The sequence below is a fragment of the Marmota marmota genome, unplaced genomic scaffold (assembly GCF_001458135.2).
Source record: "Marmota marmota marmota unplaced genomic scaffold, marMar, whole genome shotgun sequence".
Lineage (NCBI taxonomy): Eukaryota > Metazoa > Chordata > Mammalia > Rodentia > Sciuridae > Marmota > Marmota marmota.
In genome coordinates this window covers 28,349,437-28,357,376 of record NW_026000249.1, presented here as the reverse complement: position 1 = coordinate 28,357,376, position 7,940 = coordinate 28,349,437, and positions in this window count along the sequence as shown.

Here is a 7,940-nt window from a genome sequence, read left to right as displayed (position 1 = left end):
TTTTTTTTTTTTTTTTTTTTTCTTTCTTTCTTTTTTCCTTTTAAGTGTTTATCTTAAATTTTTAAGATACTTGGCTTGAAGCCAGAAGCCAATCTAGATCTTTATCATCCTCTCACAGATTCATGGGTCTTAAAATATTTGACCTCCAATTTTCCCTCTCAGTTTTACATGTTATTGATAATATTTTATTTCTATCTTAATTAATCATTATTGTCATTTATTATTTTTGTAGTCAAAACTATAGTTTTATTGGGCTGGGCGTGGTGGTGCACGCCTGTAATCCCAGCAGCTCTGGAGACTGAGACAGGAGGATGGTGAGTTCAAAGCCAGCCTCAGCAAAAGCAAGGCCCTAAGCAACTCAGTGAGACCCTGTCTCTAAATACAATACAAAATAGGGCTGGGGATGTGGCTCAGTGGTCGAGTGCCCCTGAGTTCAATCCCTGGTACCAAAACAAAACAAAACAAAACAAAACCAACTATAGATTTATCTAAATTCAGATTTAAATCTAGATAAATAGCTAAATTTAAATGAATTTATCTAAAGAGATTTAAATCTATATTTATTTATCTAAATCTAAATCTAGATTTAACTCTAGATTTATCTGCATATTTACCAATTTCTTTCCCATATATTCCTCAATTTGTTTGCTAGCATGGCTTCTCATATCCTATACTGTCCTTCAGGATTCAAAATATAGTGAATCCTTTAGAGGTCCTTAGATGACAGTGTCAGAGTGCTAAGCTCCTTCAGTCTTTGTCCGGAAAATGTCTTTATTTGGCCTTTGTTTCAAAGCAAAATTCGGTGCTATGGAGTGGCGCCTATGAGAACCTGCCACGCAGATCTTTTGCTACAGGGAGCGCCACTGACAGATGGCCTCAGCGCTGCTCTGGGAATCTAGGCGGCAGCAGGCAGCAGCGTTAGCATGGAGGCCACGCTCCACAAAGGCTGCTCTCAGCTGCTGACTCAGCTGGGCCGGGATCCCAAGGCCGACCCACCTCTGCACGACTTGTGACTCCTCCAGGGGCTGCTCCGGCCTGAGGTTGCCTCACGGGCCTGCCCGACCTTGCAGAACTGTGCTGCATTTGGCATCTGTGCGTAGGCAACCCTCCTCTGCAGCAAGCCCTCCAATTCCTGGGTCTCCCTCCCTTTCCCCCCTCAGCAGCATCTCCCTGTCAGTCCCTGAATGTCCACCTCCATCTTGGCTTCTGCTTCTCAGAGGACCCAAACTCACAGGTATTTTGTCAATTAAACCAATACAAAATAAGTACAGTAGTTCAGGCCTCAGTCCCTCCCTGCCCCTGTCTACCATTTCCCCACCACGGGCACATTCAAATGGATGTAATACTTTTTTTTTTTTAATGTTGTTTTAGTTGTCAATGGACCTTTATTTTATTTATTTATTTTTATGTGGTGCTAAGGATCGAACCCAGGGCCTTGCATTTGCTAGGCGAGTGCCCTACCGCTGAGCTACAACCCCAGCCCCTACTTTTTAATCCACTTATTTCTTGTGAACTTTTTTGAATTTGTTATGGAAATGAAATACAAGCACTTACATAGTCTTCTTTTCCTCTTTCTTGGGCAAAAGGTAGCCTACTATGAACACAGCCATTCAACATTTTATCTTCCAGGTCTCTTGTTTAAATATCTTTAATCTTTGTGTCACTCCATTCAAAGCATTTGAGAAAATTTCCTTACCTCTATTTTATTCTGTTCCTTCTCCTTTTTAGCTCCATCTAATCTGCTTTCCAATTCATCTATGGAATGCCTTTCTAGTTCTTGCTTGTTTTTGGTTCTGGGTACTAACCCCAGGGCTGCTTAACCACGGAGCCACATTCCTAGCCCTTTTTATTTTTTCAGGCAGGGCCTCACTCACTTGCTGAGTCTGTTTTTGAACTTGTGATCCTCCTGCCTCTGCCTCCCGGATGGCTGGGATTACAGGTATGTGCCACGCTGGTCACTGGCTGCTTTTAAATCTCTACAGTTCTTATTTTTCCTAATCTTTTTCTTTTTTCACGTTGCCTATTCTTTGCTTAGAATTTCAATCCTTTCAGCTTTCTAATTGTCTAAACTACAGCGATTTTAGATTCTCTTTGAATTTTATCCTAGTAAAGTCAGCTTTCCCTCACTGTGACCAATATACCTGACAAGAACAACTTAGAGGAGGAAGTTTGTGTGGGCTTTTGGTTTCAGAGGTCTCAGGCCATGGTTGGCTGATTCTACTGGTCTGGGCCCAAGGGATGTCAGAACATCATGGTGGAAGGGCATGGGCAAAGACGGCTACTCAGGTCATGGCAGTCAGGAAGCAGAGAGAGGGCGTATGCCTGGGACAAAATATATAACCCCCAAGGCACAGTCTCGGTGGCCCACCTCCTCCAGCCATGCCCACCTGCCTACAGTTACCACTCAGTCCATTCAAATTATTAATCCATCACATGGATCAATCTACTGATTGTTACGATCTTCTAATCTAATCATTTCATCACCTCTTAACATTCCTGCATTAACACAGGCGCTTTTGGGGGGTACCTCATATCCAAACCACAATACCTATCATTTCTGGTTGGGGGGGGCTCTAGATCCTTCTGCTTATTATATCTGCTGATTTCGGTTTGTTTCTTTGTGAGCTTTTAAAATGTTTGTATTGTAAATTCAACCACAGTGGGGTGTGGTTTCCATGGGAATCCAATCTAGCCAGGGCTCTTTGCGTTCACTTTCGCCAGGTGTTATCAATTAGGGTCCCATCAGGCCCCAGAAACCATACCAGAAACTTGAACATAATTAATGCAAAGAACTAGTTAAAGGTGATTGCTAAAAGGATAAAAGAAAACTTGAAAAAATAGAGAAATAGCATAGCAGGGAGCAGCTTCTTCTAGAGCTGAGGAAACAGATCCAGGGAAGGCAGCCACTCTGCCCCTTCTCCCAGCCCAGGCTGAGCCGCAGAGCTCATGAGACTGTATGGCTGCCTTGTTGGATGGTGGAAAAATTCTCGGAGGCCAAAAAGGGCAGAGCTGGCCCACAATTTGCTGGCCAAGGCTGGAGATCAGGCGGCTGCTCACCAGGGTGCTGGGGTGCTGCGGCTGGTGAGCAGGGAATGCCTGTTTGGGTGCATGCCACTGGGCCTCCTGTGCCGTGCTGACAAGGACTTCATCTTTTGGGATTCGGGTGAAAACTGCTGAAAGGTGGGTGCCACAGTCTCCTGCATACCACTGGCAACTGCACCATAGCTTTCTGGAAAAGTAAACATATCAGACCAGAAAGAAAAGCTCCCGCCTCTGCTGGGCTCTGCACTGTTCCTCCAGCACCCTCACCTGACCAAGCGCCGGCATTGCGCTATCTGGCAAAGGAGAAATGTTTAAAAGGTTCAGTGCCACAAAGCAGGGCTGAGAAGGGTGGATCTGGATCTGTAAGGCAACAAACTAGCAAAACTAATCATCAGCATATCAGGTTCTTGAGAAGGGGACCAGGACCAATTTTCTTTTTTTTTTTTTTTAATTTTAGGGCCAATTTCTAATGTTGACTTTTATAGTTTTAGGATTATTAAAACATGAGTAGTATAAATTTGGACTTCAAGCCCCAAATAGGTATATCCCTGAGATTTTGATTTTTTTTTAACAAAGATTTTTTAGAATATTTTTTAGATGTTGATAGACTTTTATTTTATTTATTTATATGCGGTGCTGAGAATCGAACCCAGTGTCTCACACATGCTAGGCAGGCACTCTACCACTGAGCCCCAGCCCCAGCCTGTGAGATTTTGATTTTTGAAGAGACATTTCTAACCAACCCCTAAAGCTTCCCACATACCATTGCCTAGAGTAGAGGAGACCCCACTCCTACGTGGCATTGTTCCATAGCTATAATGATGTCTGTGCAAAAATTATTATGTTTTAGAGCTATGCTGAAGATTCATTTAGATAAGTGAAACTTTTAGACCCTCTCATGGCTTACAATATCAAATTCAGTATATGTAACAAAAACCCAAAGACAGAATAACAAAGTATCTCAAAGAAAGAAGTATGCAACCAAGAAAGTAAGCTAGCACACTTCCCAAATGGAAAAAACAGTAGCAAACTGAGGATGACTTTAGGATTAAACATCATATCCTCAGGAATATTCTAGAGGAAAGCTCATGAACAGAGGGTTATAACTAGAGCTTTTGGAAATGAAATATATGATCATTGAAATTAAAAGAAAACTCAAGAGATGAGCTAAAAAGGGTAACGGACACATCTAAGGATGATGTTCAAAATCTTGACTGCGCCGGGCACAGTAATGCAGGCCTGTAATCTCAGTGGCTGATGCAGGAGCCTTGAGAGTTCAGGGCCAGCCTCTGCAACTTAGTGAGACCCTGTCTTTAAATGAAATACAAAAAAATGGCTGGGGATGTGGCTCTGCCCCTGGGTTCTATCGCCGGTACAGGGGGGGAAAAACCTTTACTGAGTAGTACAGCACAGGTATCAAACCATCCAAATATACACACCTAACCTATAAGCCTCAGAACGGTGTGCCCTAACAATGAATACTGGCCTGATCTCAGCCTTAAACACAAATGGAAATTGGGCCAGGAGATTTTTCCCAGAGTATAATGCAAAGAAATGAAAAGTAAAAGATACACATCAAGAGATATGGAAGATAGATCCAGACATTTAAAGTGTCTGTTGATAGTGACTCTTCATAGATAAACAGAGATATAAGAGAATAAAGAAATAATAGAATGTTATCAGAGCTCAAGAAGATGAGTCTTCAAGCTACTTGGATGCACCAACACCAATTATACAGATGCCCCCCCCACCTATACATATTATTGTGAAATTTTAGATCTTGACATTTAAAGAAAATCCTAAAACTTTCAGAGGAAAAATAGACTGATTACCTATAAAGCAATGAACATGAAATTGGCAATAATGTATCTAATACTATAAGACAGTATCTTGAAAGTTCAGAGGAAAAATTATTTTGATCCTAGAATTCTATCCCCAGTCTCACTAGCATTCAACTTTAAGTGTGAAATGAAAACATTTTTGATAAATAAGCATCTCTAAACTTTTCCTCAGACCCTGATGATTGCAAAATTACTTATTTCTTAGATATGTAAACTATTTTTGAAAGAGTTATCTCAGTATGTGAGGGGCACAGGTAGAACATGGAACTGATNACTCTGCCGCTGAGCAACAGCTGCAGCCCAAGTTATTGCTATTTTAGATGATAACATGCCTTGGAGCTCACCGATAATTTCCATTTGGGGAGATTAGGATACACTTCACGGAAGAGATAATATCTGAGCTGGGTTGTAAAGAATAAATAAAATGTTTAATATGTAGAAATGGGAAAAGAGGTTCATTACGGCTGAGCTAACAGTGTGAGCAAATGCATGTTAGTGAGAAATGAAATTGGGTCACTTCATGCAGTACACCAAAGGGAATGAGAGTCAATAAAGCCTGAATGGCAGCTTTGATTGTATTTTGGAGAAGTAGATGGAACTAGATTTTGAACTTCCCAGACAGAATTACTTTGATTTCCTTCTTAAGTTTTCTGCCCTGTGTCCCACTGCATAGACCTAACAGCAAAAAGTTACCCAAGCTTCCCAAGTGCTGGTAGGCTCTCATTGTCCTCTGGTCTCCATTCCAGGGGCTACAAAAGCCTTTGTTTCCCAGCCTCTTCTGCACAGAATAGTGGCTGTACTACACTGTTTCTGACTAATGAACTACAAGCAGAAATCCATTGGAGGGCTTCTGGGAAAGTTTTACTTTCGAAGGGACAAAAATTCTGGGACCATTTCTTTCTCTCTGTTTCATGTTGTGTGGAGCTGCAGCCACTAATTCATGGCCATGAAGTTATTGAGCAAAAGATCCTGATACAGTTGAGACATTGAACCCATTTCCCAGCAGTTGCTAATCTCCAGGACATCTAGATGTATGAGAAAAATGAGCCCCTGTCCACTGTTAGCCGGTTTTTCTGTCCTTGTAGCTTCTAATCAGTTCTAAAACAATGGGAGGTATTCAGGCTTTGGGCATTTCAAAAAATAAGGCAGAGGGCCCGGGGATTGTGGCTCAGTGGTAGAACGCTTGCCTAGCACTTGTGGGGCCCTGGGTTCCATCCTCAGCACCTCATCAAAATAAATAAATAAAATAAAGATATTGTGTCCATCTACAACTAAAAAAAAATTAATAATATATAAAAATAATAAGGCAGAACTGGTTTGCACTGAGGCTAGATTCTAGTTATTCTGTTTTTCTCGAGTCAAAGCCAACAGTCCCAATGATTTTGAAACACAATCTAGTATTTGGCTGAGGTCAGGCTTGGACTGGGAGAGTTTGTAAATGGGCTGGGACAATTATATAACAGAGACAGATGGGCCACGGTTCAGAGTCACTACTCATCAATACAGGTATCTGCATGGTCTCTTCAATCTATTTATTATTTGTTCTATCTAGAAAAGTGTTCTGTTGTCAAAGAGAAAATACTTTGACATTAAATCATGACCTACAATGTCAGAATAATTGGATACAACATCCATAAAGAGGAAATAACAGAGTGATGTGGAAATTCAGTTTGACAGAACTGTTACTTTGCTACCAAATATAAGGCAATGTCATCTAACTTTTCTGCTGTGAAAAAAATGTTATACAATGATTCCCAGGGCATGATAAAGGTTTAGCCCAGTCAGTTTTCAGGGTACAGATTCATCCATGTGTATTTTTCTGTGTTGGTGACCCTCAAAGTTGACTTGTTTGGATTCAGTACAGTCTAGGTTCCAGGACAGAAAATACATTTCTGGTTGTTGGATTAGAAAAAAGAGAAAGCTTTGAGAAATTAAGAAAATATATTTACAAATGAAATTACTGAAGAACTGATCACCTCAAAATATTTGGCAATCCTTGTTTTGAACTTTGGTTTAGTGAATATTCCACTACCTGTCACTCAACAGTACCTAAAATTCAATAATCTTTTTTGGGGGGATACCCGGAACTGAACTCAGGTGCACGCCACCACTGAGCCACATCCCCAGGCAGGAGGATGGCGAGTTCAAAGCCAGCCTCAGCAACTTAGCAAGGCCCTAAGCAACTCAGTGAGACCCTGTCTCTAAATAAAATACAAAATAGGGCTGGGGATCAGTGATCGAGTGTTCCTGAGTTCAATCCTGGGTACCAAAAAATGAAGCAGTGAATATGTTTACAGACCAAGAAAATTCAGCCTTCTCTGGTAGCAAACCCCTTCACCATTTACAGGCCACGCTGATACAATGCAGCTGGCAGAAATGCTACCCAGCATCTTAGACCAACTTGGGGTAGACAGTCTGACTAGCTTAAGGAGACTGGCTGAAGTTCTGCCCCAAACAATCTGTGGGTGGAAAAACACCCTTTGTTAGTGGAGAGAATAATGATGATGAAATTCTAGATCTTGTAGAGAATTTTGATGCGGCTTCTAAGAATCAGGCAGAGTGAATTGTTCAACTTTTTAAGAAGATAAAACTTGGAGAAATTACTGGAAGCTGTTATTTATATTCTGACCTTTTTTTTTCTTTTTTTTTTTGTACCAGGAATTGAACCAAGTGAGCCACATCCTCAGCATTTTTAAAATATTTCATTTAGAGATAGGGTCTCGGTAAGTTGCTTCGAGCCAGGCTAAGTTGCTGAGGCTGGTTTTGATCTGTGCTCTTCCTGCTTCAGCCTCCCAAGCTGCTGGGATTACAGGTATGTGCCACCATGCATAGTTTATGACTGTTTATTTTTTAATATATTTTTTTTGTTGTCAATGGACCTTTATTTTATTTATTGATATGTGGTGCTGAGAATTAAACTCAGTGCCTCACACATGCTAGGCAAGCGCTCTGCCACTGAACCTTAACCCCAGCCCGTATGACTGTTTTTTAAAAAATTGTTTTGTTTGTGGCTCTGATAAAATCTAGGTCGCTAAATTCTTTTTTTTTTTTTTTTTT